Source organism: Protopterus annectens, chromosome 6.part0 (assembly GCF_019279795.1).
Source record: "Protopterus annectens isolate FY-2018-M chromosome 6.part0, PAN1.0, whole genome shotgun sequence".
Classification (NCBI taxonomy): domain Eukaryota; kingdom Metazoa; phylum Chordata; order Ceratodontiformes; family Protopteridae; genus Protopterus; species Protopterus annectens.
This window is the reverse complement of record NC_056737.1, coordinates 1,025,267,856-1,025,285,138: the sequence shown is the minus strand read 5'-3', so window position 1 is coordinate 1,025,285,138 and position 17,283 is coordinate 1,025,267,856.

Genomic DNA, 17,283 nt, shown 5'->3' with positions numbered 1-17,283 from the left:
GAGAGAAAAGTCAATCCATGGTAGGGGAGAGAAAGTTTTAGGCAGATATGAAGCGGTATGTCTATATCCATACATCTGCGTTTTACATTAGTGATGACTGTTTGGTGGTATGCCTATATCCGTACATCTGTGTTTTGTATTAGTGATGACTGTTTGGTGATATGTCTATGTCCGAACATCTGTGTTTTAAATTAGTGATGACTGTTTGGTGGTATGCCTCTGTCCGTACATCTATGTTTTAAATTAGTGATGACTGTTTGATGGAATGCCTATGTCTGTACATCTGTGTTTTATATTAGTGATGACGGTTTGGTGGTATGTCTATGTCCATACATCTGTGTTTTGTATTAGTGATGACTGTTTGGTGGTATGCCTATGTCCGTACATCTGTGTTTTAAATTAGTGATGACAGTTTGATGGAATGCCTATATCCTTACATCTGTGTTTTATATTTGTGATGACTGTGTGGTTTTATGTCTATGTCCGAACATCTGCATTTTATATTAGTGATGACTGTTTTGTGGTATGCCTGTGTCTGCACAACTGTGTTTTATATTAGTGATGACCATTTGGTAGTATGCCCTATGTCCGTACATCTGTGTTTTATATTAGTGATGATTGTTTGGTGGTATGCCTATATCCGTACATCTGTGTTTTATATTAGTGATGACTGTTTGGTAGTATGCCCTATGTCTGTACATCTGTGTTTTATATTAGTGATGACTGTTTGGTAGTATGCCTATGTTTGTACATCTTTGTTTTATATTAGTGATGACTGTTTGGTAGTATGCCTGTGTTTGTATATCTTTGTTTGATATTAGTGATGACTGTTTGGTGGTATGCCTATGTCCATTCATCTGTGTTTTATATTAGTGATGACTGTTTGATAGAATGCCTATATCCGTATTTCTGTGTTTTATATTAGTGATGACTGTTTGGTAGTATGCATATGTCCATACATCTGTGTTTTATATTAGTGATGACTGTTTTGTGGTATGTCTATGTCCGAACATCTGTGTTTTATATTAGTGATGACTGTTTGGTATTATTCCTATGTCAGTGCATCTGTGTTTTATATTAGTGATGACTGTTTGGTGGTATGCCTATATCCGTACATCTGTGTTTTATATTAGTGATGACTGTTTGTTGGTATGCCTATGTCCATACATCTGTGTTTTATATTAGTGATGACTGTTTGTTGGTATGTCTATGTCCGTCCATCTGTGTTTTATATTAGTGATGACTGTTTGGTGGTATGTCTATGTCCGAACATTTGTGTTTTATATTAGTGATGACTGTTTTGTGGTATGTCTATGTCCGAACATCTGTGTTTTATATTACTGATGACTGTTTGGTATTATTCCTATGTCAGTACATCTGTGTTTTATATTAGTGATGACTGTTTGGTGGTATGTCTATGTCCATACATCTGTGTTTTATATTAGTGATGACTGTTTGGTAGTATGCCTATATCCATACATCTGTGTTTTATATTAGTGATGACTGTTTGGTAGTATATCTATGTCCGTACATCTGTGTTTTATATTAGTGATGACTGTTTTGTAGTATGCGTATGTCCGTACATCTGTGTTTTATATTAGTGATGACTGTTTGGTGGTATGCCTATGTCCGTACATCTGTGTTTTATAGCAGTGATGACTGTTTGGGGGTATGCCCCATGTCCGTACATCTGAGTTTTATATTGGTGATGACAGTTTGGTTGTATGGCTATGTCCGTACATCTGTGTTTTATAGTAGTGATGACTGTTTGGTGGTATGCCCCATGTCCGTACATCTGAGTTTTATATTGGTGATGACAGTTTGGTTGTATGGCTATGTCCGTACATCTGTGTTTTATATTAGTGATGCCTGTTTGTTGGTATGCCTATATCCATTCATATGTGTTTTATGTTAGTGATGACTGCTTGGTTGTATGTCTATGTCCATACATCTGTGTTTTATATTAGTGATGACTGTTTGGTATTATGTCTATGTCCGTACATCTGTGTTTTATATTAGTGATGACTGTTTGGTGGTATGTCTGTGCCCAAACTTCTGTGTTTTATATTAGTGATGACTGTTTGGCGGTATGCCTATGTCCGTACATCTGTGTTTTATATTAGTGATGACTGTTTGGTATTATGTCTATGTCCATACATCTGTGTTTTATATTAGTGATGACTGTTTGGTGGTATGTCTATGTCTGTATATCTGTTTTTTATATTAGTGATGCCTTTTTTGGTAGTATGCGCGATGTCCGTACATCTGTGTTTTATATTAGTGATGACTGTTTGTTGGTATGTCTATGTCCGGACATCTGTGTTTTATATTAGAGATAACTGTTTGGTATTATGTCTATTTCTGTACATCTGTGTTTTATATTAGTGATGACTGTTTGGTGGTATGCCTGTGTCTGTACATCTGTGTTTTATATTAGTGATGACCATTTGGTAGTATGCTCTATGTCCGTACATCTGTGTTTTATATTAGTGATGACTGTTTGGTTTTTCGTCTATGTCCAAACATCTGTGTTTTATATTAGTGATGATTGTTTGGTGGTATGTCTATGTCCGTACATCTGTGTTTTATATTAGTGATGACTGTTTGGTAGTATGCCCTATGTCCGTACATCTGTGTTTTATATTAGTGATGACTGTTTGGTAGTATGCCCTATGTCCGCACATCTGTGTTTTATATTAGTGATGACCATTTGGTAGTATGCTCTATGTCCGCACATCTGTGTTTTATATTAGTGATGACTGTTTGGTGGTATGTCTATGTCCATACATCTGTGTTTTATATTAGTGATGACTGTTTGGTGGTATGCCTGTGTCTGTACATCTGTGTTTTATATTAGTGATGACCATTTGGTAGTATGCTCTATGTCCGTACATCTGTGTTTTATATTAGTGATGACTGTTTGGTAGTATGCCCTATGTCCGTACATCTGTGTTTTATATTAGTGATGACTGTTTGGTGGTATGCCTGTGTCTGTACATCTGTGTTTTGTATTAGCGATGACTGTTTGGTAGTATGCCCTATGTCCGCACATCTGTGTTTTATATTAGTGATGACTGTTTGGTGGTATGCCTATGTCCGTACATCTTTGTTTTATATTAGTGATGACCATTTGGTGGTATTCCTATGTCCGTACATCTGTGTTTTGTATTAGTGATCCCTTTTTGCTAGTATGCCCTATGTCCATACATCTGTGTTTTATATTAGAGATAACTGTTTGTTATTATGTCTATGTCCGTACATCTGTGTTTTATATTAGTGATGACTGTTTGGTGGTATTCCTGTGTCTGTACATCTGTGTTTTATATTAGTGATGACCATTTGGTAGTGTGCCCTATGTCCGTACATCTGTGTTTTATGTTAGTGATGACTGTTTGGTAGTATCCCCTATGTCCGTACATCTGTGATTTATATTAGTGATGACTGTTTGGTGGTATGTCTATGTCCATACATCTGTGTTTTATGTTAGTGATGACTGTTTGGTGGTATGTCTGTGTCCGTGCATCTGTGTTTTATATTAGTGATGACTGTTTGGTGGTATGCCTATGTCCATACATCTGTGTTTTATATTAGTGATGATAAGGTCCAGGGTATGTGGTTGCCTCTTTTACTGTTTGGTTTGGTAGTTTGTTTTACTAATTGCTGTAATCCACAGGTAATAAGAATTTTATTCAGCTTTGTGCCTTCAGGTCCTGAAGCATTAAACTTTAACTGACCAAGATTTATACAGTTTTGTTTATTACCTTGGGGTAGTATATGTAGTAGGGTGTATTGTACCAGTCAGTACAAAAGTGAGGGGGGATGCGTACTAATGCAATATGCAGGTGTAAGTACTTGCCTGTTATAACCTGGGAGAGGATCCATTTTAGGTCCTTTTTATTTTTTGTGCATTATGTTTTTGCTTCTATAATTTTAGTTGTAGGGACTTGTTTGATGAATAACTTAACACCTCCTTCATGACTGCTACCTGTTCTGTTGTCTTGTATTATGTAATAGTTGTCAGTTAGGTAAAATGATATGCAGAAGTTATCTTTAACCCTGGGCTCAGATATTGTCACAATATGTGGTTGTTCTACTGTATATTTGTCCCATGGTTTCCACCTTTGTCCCTCTCTGACAGGGGCAACAGGTGCTGACTGCGTGTCCTTTTTTGGGGGATAAACTCCTAGGTAGGCTTGTAAGGGCCCCAGGGCCATTAGCCTAGTAACCTCATATGATCCTATGATCCTATGTATCCATTTGTTATTTATACTACATGGGCTGCAGTCTTTAAGAGTATCATATTTAGATTTGGAAATGAAGAAGTGGAAGTTAGTGATGAATTGTGATTAGGACCAGGGTTTAAATTTATGTTTCCAGCTAGCTTTAGCTTGGCATCTGTGTAGTATATCTCAAAAAGCAGGTTTCTTAGCTTGTAAGTAAGAGTGTTAGTATTGCTGAGGAAATAGATGTGTGAGGTGTACTGCTGTTTTGTAGATAAAGTTAGGTAAATGAGGAATTCTGAACTATTTGTCATACTGGTAATTGTAAGATAGCTTGGTATTTTTTCTTTCATGCTATGGTGTTTAGTAATTGGAAATGTACCTGTAAGGTGCGTAAGTACGACTAGGGAAGTGAATGGGGATATGTTAGGAGAGGTACATATTTCATGGTGGCTGTTAAAATATAGTAAATAGGTGATATGGAAGAATAAAGCAATAAACAAGATACCATTTTACATGCAAGTAGTGGCGTTTCAAAGAAGAAACAAAAAATTACTAATGAGCTGTTAACTACGCACCTGTATGTTCAACTACATGTTGCTGAGCTTCAGTTTCAGCCTGAACCAATGACAAGGACTCCTTACTGCTTCATGTTGCAGCCTGGTAATATGCCTGTTGAGTGAAGTTTTTGATGCCCTCAACAAGAAATCACATTGGCGGAATATGTTTAATGCCCAGCTGTTTTGCAAACAGACAAACAACGATTTTTTTTCTTTCTTTTAAATATCCATCTCTTGAGCATCATTGAAGTAGAAACTCATTCCCTAGGATTCAACAAGCTCTGCATGGCATGCAGGAATAGTGCACTGTTCCTGCACGGACACAGCTCCTGTATGCAAATTACCCCATTTGCAGGTGACAACCATGCAAATGAGGTGAATATGCAATCCATGAAGCTGACAGCTGGCCGTTCAGGACTAATGTAATCTGCAGAAATTTAATCGGTTAGTAACCGAGTACATTTCTGCAAACTACAAAACGGAGCCATGACAGCTTAAAATAAAGGGTGTATATAATGAGTAAAGCATGCCAATGGCCAAATGTATGACCAATGGCATGGAAAACAGTTGCAAAAATAAAAAAAAAATAACTTTTATTTTTTTTTTTAGCCGATTTCGGCTGTTTAAGCGTAGGGCAGTGGCGGGCAAACGGGATCGAGCCGAAAATATAAAAAATAACCTGAAATATGCATTCTAACCAAAACCACAATTTTTCCATTATACTCAATGGCAGGCAGAAGACAACATGGCCAGTGAATAGTGGTTGCTAAGTGGGAAGGCTCAGTGTCAGACTTGTAACTAGGCATTAGCAGGCAATCCTATGCAAATGAGGGGAATGATACTGAATCCCAGATTCCCCCTCACGGCTAGCCTGCACCCAAACATGTAAGTGCAGGAAGACCATGGTGTAAGCCTAAGAGCTAGCTGACATCAAAGAGGGGTGTGTCAGGCATACTGTAAGCTTATTGGAGCCCTGTGGCTCGGGTTTGCCCATAGCTTAGCAGAACTAAGCAAGGGGGTGTGTCTGAAGCTGCCAAGCACTCTTTACATTGCCTAAGCGGGTGTGCGTGTCGCACAGCATGTTTTAAAGGAAAAAAAAGGTAAACCAGGAAATAGCAGCTCCTTGTTCATCTGAGCACTGTGTTTCTGTGGCGTGCCCCTGGGCTTAAACAGGAAGGGAATGGGAAGGGAAAACAGCAGTAGGAAGGTAATCAAGGTAAACTAGCATAGATGGCAGGTGAAATGTATCAGAATCAGACAATTTCACAGGCAGCAGCCCAGCCCAACACACCACTATAAACTATGCAAACACCTTTTCCTCTGGTTTTCCCCACAAACTCTACAGCACCAGTGTACACAAGTGGGGACATTTTACCAAACAAAACCAACAAAATGATAGGGGCTGCTTTCACTCTCATGAATCTACATGAAAAAGAGGCTGAGGGTGGTGAGGATGAGAATGCTGATGACCAACCCACAGTGAGGAGAAGGAGAAGAGTGTACAGTCCCAGGGTAACCCACCAGGGGCTACATGAGCTGGAGATAGTGGAGCACTATAGGGTGGACAGGGACATCCTACAGCAAATTATTGAGCTGTGCCAGCCACACCTCATACATAGAACCAACAGAGGGGAACCCATCCCAGTGGATACCAAGGTATGTATAGGCCTAAGAATACTAGCCATAGGTACCTTCCAAAGGCCAACTGGGGATATCATGGGGATCTCACAGGCATCAGCATCCAGGGTACTCCACCAGTTCCTGGATGCCATGTCAGCACATGCTGGTGAGCTCATATATTTCCACAACAGCCATGAGGCGTTGACCAGCAATATGTGTTTCTTCCACCAAATAGCAGAATACCCTGAAGTAGTGAGTGCTATAGACTGCACGCACATATGCATCAAAGCACCACTCGGTAAGCTGGGTAGGGTCTACATCAACTACAAGGGCTTCCCCTCCATCAACTGCCAGGCCATGTGCAATGCCCAGGGCATTATAATGAATGTGTGTGCTGGCTGCCCTGGAAGCTATCATAACTCCCACATCTGGCATATGATGCAGCTGTACCAGAGATTTGCCAATAGAGACATCCCTTACGGCCACCTAGTGGGGGCTGCTGGTTATGCACTGGAGCCATGGCTGATGACACCCATCAGAAATGCATACCCGAACAAGAACTCCATAATGAGTTACACGCATAGACCAGAATCATAATAGAGTGTGTGTTTGGGATGCTCAAGTCATGGTTCTGGTGCATGGACACATCCGGTGAAGCCTTGCAGTACTCACCAGCTAAATGTAACCAAATTGTCATTGTATGTGCCATGCTACACAATATGATCCTGCGGAAACAGCTGCAGCAGGAACAGCACAGGGCAGGGCCACACAGCCCCCCCCCCCCACCATTGCCAAGGCCTGCAGAGGCACAGAGTGACTCAGAGAAGGAACAACCTGAGCCTGCCCCAGTAGGCAGAAGGAGGCGTGCCCAGTATGCCCAGGCCGTGGCAAAGAGGCAATGCATAACACATACACTTACACGGTAGGAACCCAGGAAATGACACCTCTCTCTGACTCTCACATACAGTAAAAGGAATGCCAAACATGACACTACCTGTGCTTAACCATGTATAGGGAGTGTATTATGTTCATCCAACATAGTCAGCCCTCCAGCACCATCCTCAATACTGGCACAGCCACAAGGTAAGTCACTCTCCCTATCAATTGCCAAATGGAGTAGTATGTTTTGTTACTTGTATATATGGTATGGATGTGAGCATGCAAGGAAATCGGGTGGCTGAATGGGATGCCCGCAGATAGTAGACACCTATAGTGACAGCATGAGATCTGTAACAAATACTGATGTCACCATAGTGGCAGCATGAGATCTGTAACAAATACTGGTGTCACCATAGTAGCCTGTACATGACAAGGTGACAAAACTCACTACAGGAAATGTGGTGGGCCACATGTGTGTCCATAGGACACACACATGCCAGTCAGGGATGGTCACATACCAACAGTCTCAGCCAGCAAGACAGGCATAGACAAACACAAACAAAGGCTGTGCAAAGGCCTCTGATTGATGGCTATGGAGAAAAGCCCCACTCCAGACCTACATAGACAGATTACAACTGGTCAGGCAGTGGGATGTTAGTTCTGAAGTGTAAGAAGTCTGAAACTGAAAGGTAGGTCAATCAAACCTAAGACTTGTAGTACACTGATATGCTTCTAGTCAGCATGATAGGTCAGAATACAGAATGAAATGGAGTACCTGAAATACCAGTACAGTCATAGCAAATGTGTACAAGTGTCAGTTGTGCCCCCCAATTCTATGTAAAAATGTAGTAACATGTACGTGTAGGTATAATAACAGTGGAGCATAGATTACCTGAGGCAGCCAAACTAGAAGGATATATTATAGCATGTGTACAATATGCAGGGCTGCGTGTGTTGGGTTGGTGTGTGTTGCATATTGTGTGAGAGTGGTCAGTATGTAGGCATGGTGAGGTTTGTTCTGGTGGCCATTGGCCAGTACTGCCAATGGCAGGGTCAAGTTCTCACAACTGCAGTGCCAAAAACAATGCATCCCAGCAAAACACATTCCGGCAGTAAGCCATAGTAAATGTCTGGAAGTAATATCTGTCACCATCTGAAAGATGGACGTCGCATGAATGTGGGCCCAGACATACAAACAGTACACAGGTGGAAGTATCCCAAACAGTGTATAATATGTTACTGTCAAATGGACACACTTTTGGAATTGTACATACAGGTTAGCAGCACATTAGTTGGGTTTATAGTAGGGAATACCAATGTCATCTGGCCAAACACTGGCAAACCACAAAGGTCACAGGTATGAAGTACTGAGAAACTGCTGATGTCCCTGCACAAGCCAGCATAAGTGGAATGTCCCATGCATATGTGTGAGTCAGATGCAAGTACTGTCCATAGCACACATGCACCCAGCTCACCCCACCATCACCCACAGGTACCTCACAGGTCTTATCCCTGCTGTTGGGAATGAGTACAATATGACCCCCATCTCTGTATGGCAATAGCCATAGAATGCAGCATGCAGTGCAGGTGTCCCATGCAGGTGTGTCCCTAGCTGTAAGCAGCACCCTGCCAGCATCCAGACCACTGGATCAATACTGACAGAAAGTATTGGCATGAACACCTTGCACACCTACCCTGTCACCCCAGGAGAATACAAAGTATTGCAGTCTGGGACTGTAGGAGTGACAGAATGCAACAGCCTGCTACAGCTGGACTGCATCACTACCAAAAGGTATACAGTCCTCTGCCAAATGCCTGTGTCTCATCTGTACTGCCAATGTATGTTATGTCATGGACTCCCAAATAACAACATAACACAGTCCACAGAACCCAAATGCAAGGCCATGTGGACAAATCCCAGTAACATGTCCACCATGACCTCCTGCATGAACTGTGGCCCAACACCAAATTACTGCTGAGATGAAGTGATAACTACAGGGAACTTATCAGATAATGTTTGCATAATGTTTGGAAAAGGATAGAATAATGGGGGGGGGTAGGAGCATGGGCGGCATGGAATGTGTGAAGTCCGAAACTCAGCCATACGCACATACTATCCCTGCCTGCAAACACAGGAGTGGGTGGCTACAAACCTGCTCGTAAACCACAATGTGAATGGGGTAATGTCCAGAATTATGACCCCTGCCTCTGGGTAACCTGTGTGAATCTGTACAGCTGTGAGGTATGGCCACATCAGGATATGGCCATACTGTCATGCTGATGGATGTACAAGCATGGGATCCTCAGCCACCACAGTACCAAGGTGCTGAACCATTTACACACACCCAGCAGCAAGTGTCTGCAGCTTCCCCTTCAGAATGGCATCATTGTGCAAAAATATGTAGGCTGCAGACTACAATACTGGACACAGCTGCATTCACCCCATGTTCCCCAGGACACTACTGCAAGCAAATATGTATACCTGACAGTACTTGATGACATAAAACATCACAGTGTAAAACAGTACATATGTCTGAATATCTCTGCTAACACAAAGACCATGTAGCAGAAGCAGCACAAACAGAATTACCTACAGTAACCCACTATCCTTTGCCCATTTTGACCCCATATTGTCAACCGATCTATAGATATCCCACAGAAACAGGTTGCTAGCTGTAAGTGTAGAACACAAAAGCCTGCACTGGAGTACAACCTACCTGGAATGGATCCACACATTCACTACAGAAGGTCATACTGGGCATGCTCCCACACTTACAAAAATGAAGCCCATGTCTGGCAACAACAGTGGACTATACATTTTTGACAGTCACAGATGTTTGTGCACACACTCCTCAGTACACACCAGTCATGCTTTGCACACACATTGGATAGGAATACACACATATATCTAAGGACAACTCACTATAATAAGCCAAAATTACAGATACAGAGATGTGTGGAAGAGAGTAACAGACAGTGACAAAGAGTCTCCCATCATGAGGCCTGTCCCACCCAGCACACATCCAATTGGCTAAAACTACATGATATGCAAATGTCAATCACTGTAGACATTTTCCTCTGGTATCCATCAACACTATAGTGTCTGTGGTGCTTGTGATCACTGTGTAACATGACTGCACAAGTCAGTAGTCATCTAGCAGTTGTATACATGTACCTGTGGAATATAAACCTGTGTGTGCCTGAGTGTTGTGTGTCTGCTTCTAGATGAATAGGTTATGGCCCATGCACACACACTGCACTCTGCTGACATCTTCAACTTGAAATACACCTTTGGGGAAAGAGTAGTTCTAGAAGCTCTGTGGCATGTGCTATAACTGTGTAATGCTATAGTGTGATGTACTAGTTAGGTAGGAGTTCTAATCTCAGACATAGAATGCTTTTGAGGCCATTCACGCTCACTACAATTTCAAATGCCCTACTTTGGCAGGGCTGTTGGTGTCATTCACTTTGAAATACACCTTTGGGAAAGGAGTAACCTAATAATCTCTGTGGCACATCCTATAACTGTGTAATGCTATAGTATGATGTACTAGTTAGATATTAGTTCTATTCCCACACATGGCAACTGTTGAACTTTTTGTGTGTGTTTATCTGTGTAGGAATCAATGCTTTTGAGGCCATACACACAATACAATTTCAAATGCCCTACTTTGGCAGGGCTGCTGATGTCATTCACTTTGAAATACACCTTTGGAGAAGAACTAGCCCAGTAGTCTCTCTGCACATCCTATAATTGTGTAATGCTGTAGTGTGATATACTAGTTAGGTAGAAGTTCTATTCCCAAATATGGCAACTGTAGAACTTTGTGTGTGTTTATTTGTGTAGGGGTCAATGCTTTTGAGGCAATTCACACTCACTACAATTTCAAATGCCCTACTTTGGCAGGGCTGCTGATGTCATTCACTTTGAAATACACCTTTGGGAAAGGAGTAGCCCAGTAATCTTCACGGCATGTCCTATAACTGTGTAATGCTGTAGTGTGATATACTAGTTAGGTATGAGTTCTGTTACCAGACATAGCAACTGTTACCAGACATAGCAACAGTGAAACTCTGTGTGTATAGGGATCAATGTTTTTGTGGCCATTCACAGTCATTAGGCACACCTAAAAATGGACAACATCAATATCTGTGCAGTAACAGAGACCTCTAGAGAGGCTCTAGAGCGCACCTGTGCAATACCAGGTACAGCTCTCACCACACCTGTTGGCCACCAAATCAGGACCAAAACAAGAAAGGTGGAGGAGTGTCCATATTCAGTAAGGATAATCACACCACCAGGCTACTTGCCCAACAGAATGGATCTGAAATAACCAGGTGCAGCTAACACTAGGTCACACTGCAATCCAAATTGTATAGCTTGCTACAGATCCCCCACAATGCCCCACGATTCCCACTACAGCTTTTGAAACATACTGGGAAATATTATGATACAACCAAACACCCTAATACTGGGTGACTTACACTACCCTGCAATTAAATGGGAAAAATACTTGTTTACCAACATGTGTGCCCAACGGTTCTTGGAAGTCATAATTCCCAATGCCCTGGATCAAGTAACCCATAGTCCCACCAGGGGCTCAAATATCCTAGACCTGGTCATTACCAACATGGGAAATCAATGTTCCACACCTATGGTCACCCCATCGGTGGTCAAGTCTGCCCATGAGTTAATCACCCTTAACATCCATATTCCTCTCCCACACCCCAGTAAGGAAGCTTCCGTAACACATATCTCCAAAGCCAACATCATGCTACACATGTCAGATGTGACTAACATCGTGACACCCATGCAGATGGGAATTGAAAGGATGACTGCTGAATCCTACATGAAGGCACTGTACGAGCACATCCACTCATGTATGAATCGTGCCATCCAATATAGAACCAAGATGCTCCCCACCAAGAAAAGGAAGCCAATGTGGTGGCCTCCCTGCCATAATCGTACTGTACAATAAAAGGAAGAAACTGTTGCAAAAATGAGGGAATTTCCAGGATGCAAAATACTCTCTTACCAGCCACAGTATGAAGCTGAGATCCCTCATAAAATCCACCAAAGCTAGTTATGAGCATAATATAGCCAACGATGCCAAAGACAACTGCAAGCCATTTCATAACAATGTCAGGAATCTAAATGGCACTGCTCAGATCTGCTCTGAGCTACAACAGGATGGTATTAAATATACTGCTCCCAAGGATATTGCCAATATCTTAGCAGATCGATTCAGTGCCAACTGCACCCCCTGTCACCCCCAAAGGGGCCCATCTCATCACTGAAGGAGTGCTAGATTCTGGTAATAATGGCCACACAGGTAAAAAACACACTCACCCGAGCTAAGACAACAGCAGCCATGGGACCAGTCAGCACGCCGGGATGTGTACTACATGAACAACAAAATGAACTGGCACCTCACCTGTGTGCCATGTCTAATCATAGCCACACCTCAGGCTTCATGACCACTGTGTGGTGCACAGCTACAGTCACCCCAGTCCACAAGGGGGGATCCACCTTGGATCCTGGGAACTACAGCCCCAGCAGTATGAAATGCCTGATCTGCAAAGCCATGGAATGTATTATCATGGAAATTAAAACAAAGACATTGGCAACCTGTAAACACTGGACCCCCACCAGGTTGGGTTTGTTAAGGGCTGATCATGTCACCTCAACCTGATTGACAAATGTGAATCAATCTCCAGAGCTGTGGATGAGGGTAAGGTGGTTCACATAGCATATCCGGACCTCGCCAAGGCCTTTGACACCATCCCCCAGTCTAGAATCACAGATAAATGTACCAAGCTGGCCATTAATCCCTATGTCACCCATTGGGGTGCTAACTGCTGTACTGACAAAACCCACACTGTAAATGTAGGTGACACCAACCCCAGCCCCAGACAATTAACAGTCAGAGTACCTTAGGGTTCAGTCCTGGCACCGCCCTTGTTCGGCATCTACTGCTCTGAAGTACAGTCCATCACTAAGGGACTCTGGGAAACAAAGGTCACAGATGACTGCACATTGGGAGCCAATATTGAATCCCCACTTGATGTGGATATTCTACAGAAGGGCCTAACAGAAAGACATGCTTGGTGCCTGAGCCATGGCCTCAAGATCAATGCCAAGAAATGTATAGTTATCCCCTTTGGGAAGGGACATGCACCTGTGGAATACCACATAGGTGGCAGTACACTAAACACCTAAAGTGTGATTAGAGACTTAGGGACACCGCATCGCCACAACAGTCAGGAAATCCACCTATGTGGCACACCTCATCACTAAGGGCTTTACATCCAGGAAAAAGGAGGCCATTGTTTCACTGTAGTCATCTCTCAGTAGACCTAGTACAGACTACAATGCCCCCTTACATATGTACCTCACAAGACATCTGCAACAACTAGAAAGACTGCAGACATACCTCACTAAAAGAATCACAGGCCTAAACCAGATGCCCTATGCTGACCATCTGAAAATCTTCCAGCTATACTCTGTCATGTATTGTGTACTCAGAGGCGATCTCTGCTTAACATGCAATGCCATGTCAAACCCACAGCTGTTGGACATGCTACACTTAAAGTATTCCAAACCCTCACAACCACATGCTCCAGGGATCCAAATATTGTCATCACAATGAACAATACTTGCTGGAGGGCTGTGTTCCTGATTCAGAGACTCCCCAGACTCTGGAATAGACTGCCCATACATGTCAAGCAGAGTGCCTCTTTGGCCCTCTTCAAAAGCAACCTGGATGATTGGATGGGAGATAGGAAATTGAACCCAGGGATCATGTCAGTTGCCCTGCTAGACAAGGGTCCAAGGAAGTAAATATTGTGGGACGACACAGCCAGGGATTTGACATGGCTAGGCATATATAGACCCTAGGGCCAATAGCCTAGTACCAACCTATGAACCTATGAACCTATGGCCTACACTTTCCATTGCCCAATCTTGGCAAGGCTGCTGATGTCATTCACTTTGAAATACACCTTTGCGAAAGGACTAGCCCAGTAAGCTCCATGGTGCATGCTATAACCGCATAATGCTGTAGTGTAATGTACTAGTTAGGTAGGAGTTCTAATCCCAGACATGGCAAGTGTAAAAGTTTGTGTGTTTGTGTGTTTTTTTATCTGTGTAGGGATCAATGCTTTTGAGGCCATTCACAGTCACTACAACTTACATAGCCCTACTTTGTCAAGCCTGCTGATATCATTCACTTTGACATACACCTTTGGGGAAGGACAAATCCAGTAAGCTCCATGGTGTGTGTTATAACTGCATAATGCTGTAGTGTGATGTACTAGTTAGATATGAGTTCTAATCCCAGACATAGCAACTGTGAGAATTGGTGTGTGTGTGTGTGTGTGTGTGTGTGTGTGTGTGTGTGTGTGTGTGTGTGTGTGTGTGTGTGTGTGTGTGTGTGTGTGTGTGTGTGTATGTGTGTGTGTGTGTGTGTGTGTGTGTGTGTGTGTGTGTGTGTGTGTGTGTGTGTTTGTCATACATATCCTGTGTGGAGGTAGCTGTGAGAGTATGTAATAACAGGGCTCATTGTGGAGTGGGTTTTGCAAATTTCTTATATGGTGGGCCTATTATATGTCACAATGTCCACCTTACAAGGATAACAGATGTCAAACAGCAGAGAGGCTGGGTAGACAATCCATACCCCTACATGTGACATCATGGCTTGGAGAACAATATAGGCAACCCTTGTATTACCCAGAGAACACTCTCCACCCATGTCTCATACACAAATACAATTGGCTAGGCAACAACCACTATGTTGGTAGTTCCCTGCATATTGCCCACAGATAGTAACCATGGTGTGATTGCAGGGACTACAGAGGACATGTCACCTTGTCACATCCCTACAATAGGCAAATCATTGCATACAGTGCTCCTTTGCTATGTTCCCCACTGGACGCCTGCAACAACTGTAGAGCCAGCAAATGTAACCCACAAAGGACATACCATGCCTTATACACATGCCCTGTATTAACAGATGCCACTGATATCAGGGAATACCTCTATCATGCTGTCAATATAGGTGCAGGGTCAACCTAGTGTCCATTGCCAGTTCTCACCACATGAGGTTAAGAATGGCACATCTGATGATAACAATCTGTCTACACAACATGCCCCAGACACCCCAGGTACACTTCCACATGTCATAGAACATGCATGTGGGATGTGTGCACATCCCAGACACCGTCCATGTTATGGACTATAGATCACATGCATGGCAAGCATTGCACAGCACTGGCCACCCACAATAGTAACCCAGATGACTGGATGGTGAATACAATACCCACCTGTGTGGGCCAACCCAGATACTACACCCCTGAGCCACACTGTAGACCATTGTCATGTGGCCTGATGCCAGGGTATACCCTTTACCTAGCCTTGTACAGCCTTCTGCCACAGTCAGCCACTACACTCCTGTGAAGCAATGCACCCATGCATGTCAGCACTGGCAAACCTGTGTCTGTGTTTGTGTGGAGTATAATGATTTGGACACCATTCACACTCACTACACCTCCCATTGACCTACGGAAGCATGTCTTTTGATTTCAGACACCTTGACATTCCCTTTGCCCATATATCATCCTGATAACCCCTGTGGTGCATGTGATACCTGTGTATTACTGTATTGTGGCAAACTAGCTAGCTAGGAAGTCTATTTATGACCCTGTCAACTGTGTTAATGTGTGTGAGTCCCTGACAGAGTGTGGCTGTGTCAACTTTGACACTTATTCATGTGGACAGGCACACGTACTACATCTGCCTTATCCTCCTTTATCACTGTTGCTGATGTCACTCACCATCTGATATACCTTTGTACAGCTCCCCAACATGTAAGCTGTGTGGCGCATGCAATAACTGCATAGGCATGTGATAGCAATACATAGGCAGGGGTTTGAAACCCCATACTGGTAAGTGTGTGACACAAGCATGCTTATGTTTTGCTCTCCCACCCCCTCCGTGATTTACTTTGTCTGTGTCAGTCTCTCTCACTCTCTATCTGGTGGATGTGGAGAAGTACACCTGCTTTGCTTAGGCAGCAGCTTGTGTTTTGTAAGTGATGCTCATGATCAGCTGATGGCCTGTGCACAAATTGCAGTCCCCCACTATCTGATTGTATGTGGAACAGCTGTGGTAACATTCCCATAGCAAATTGCATGGAAACACACTCCTATAACTAGGAACATCATGCGGGTGTTGGCCCTTTTCATTCACTGTGAGCAGGACTTCATGTCAGTGTTTGGCAAACAGCAGTACAGATGGTAGTGTCATACACTGTGGAGACAAGCCAACAAACAGGAGGGGGATGTTCCAGACATGACTACAGAATGTAAGTGTTGCTCTCCTGCATTTGGAGTAATGTTGATTTAACAGGGTTTGTGTGGATATGGCTGGTCTACATGATTTAATATCTGCCATGACATTGTTATGTGTTTGAGGAAACTCCCACCTGTAGGGTTATCTGCAGACTAGCCAGTGTTTGGAGTCTTAGGTGCCTTGTGTTACTCACAGATCACCTATCTTAGAACTGCTGAAGCATAGTCTGAAGATTGCAGTCAGTACATAGTGACAGCCATGAGAGTTACTGACTTCATATCCCTCATAGGACATATGTCACAACAAACCCTGTTACACCAGTAAATCTATGGGTTTATCATAGCAACATGTCAATACTGGCCCTGTGCTTATGCCTCCAGCCACAAGTCTATCAACCTTTGTATATATGTCATGCAGTAAGAGGTGCATATGTTCTGCACATCATTATTTATTGACATCATACCTGATAACACGCCAGTCAGATATCAGACTGATAGACATGTTATGTATAGTAGGGCTATATGTGAGGACATAACCTGGGCATTCTGTGGTTGTGTGTACAGTTGTGAAATCTGTGTACTTATGGTGACTGTCGACAGTATGTGTATTGCAAATATGTACCTTGGCCTGTGTACAGACTGTGGTAGATGTCATT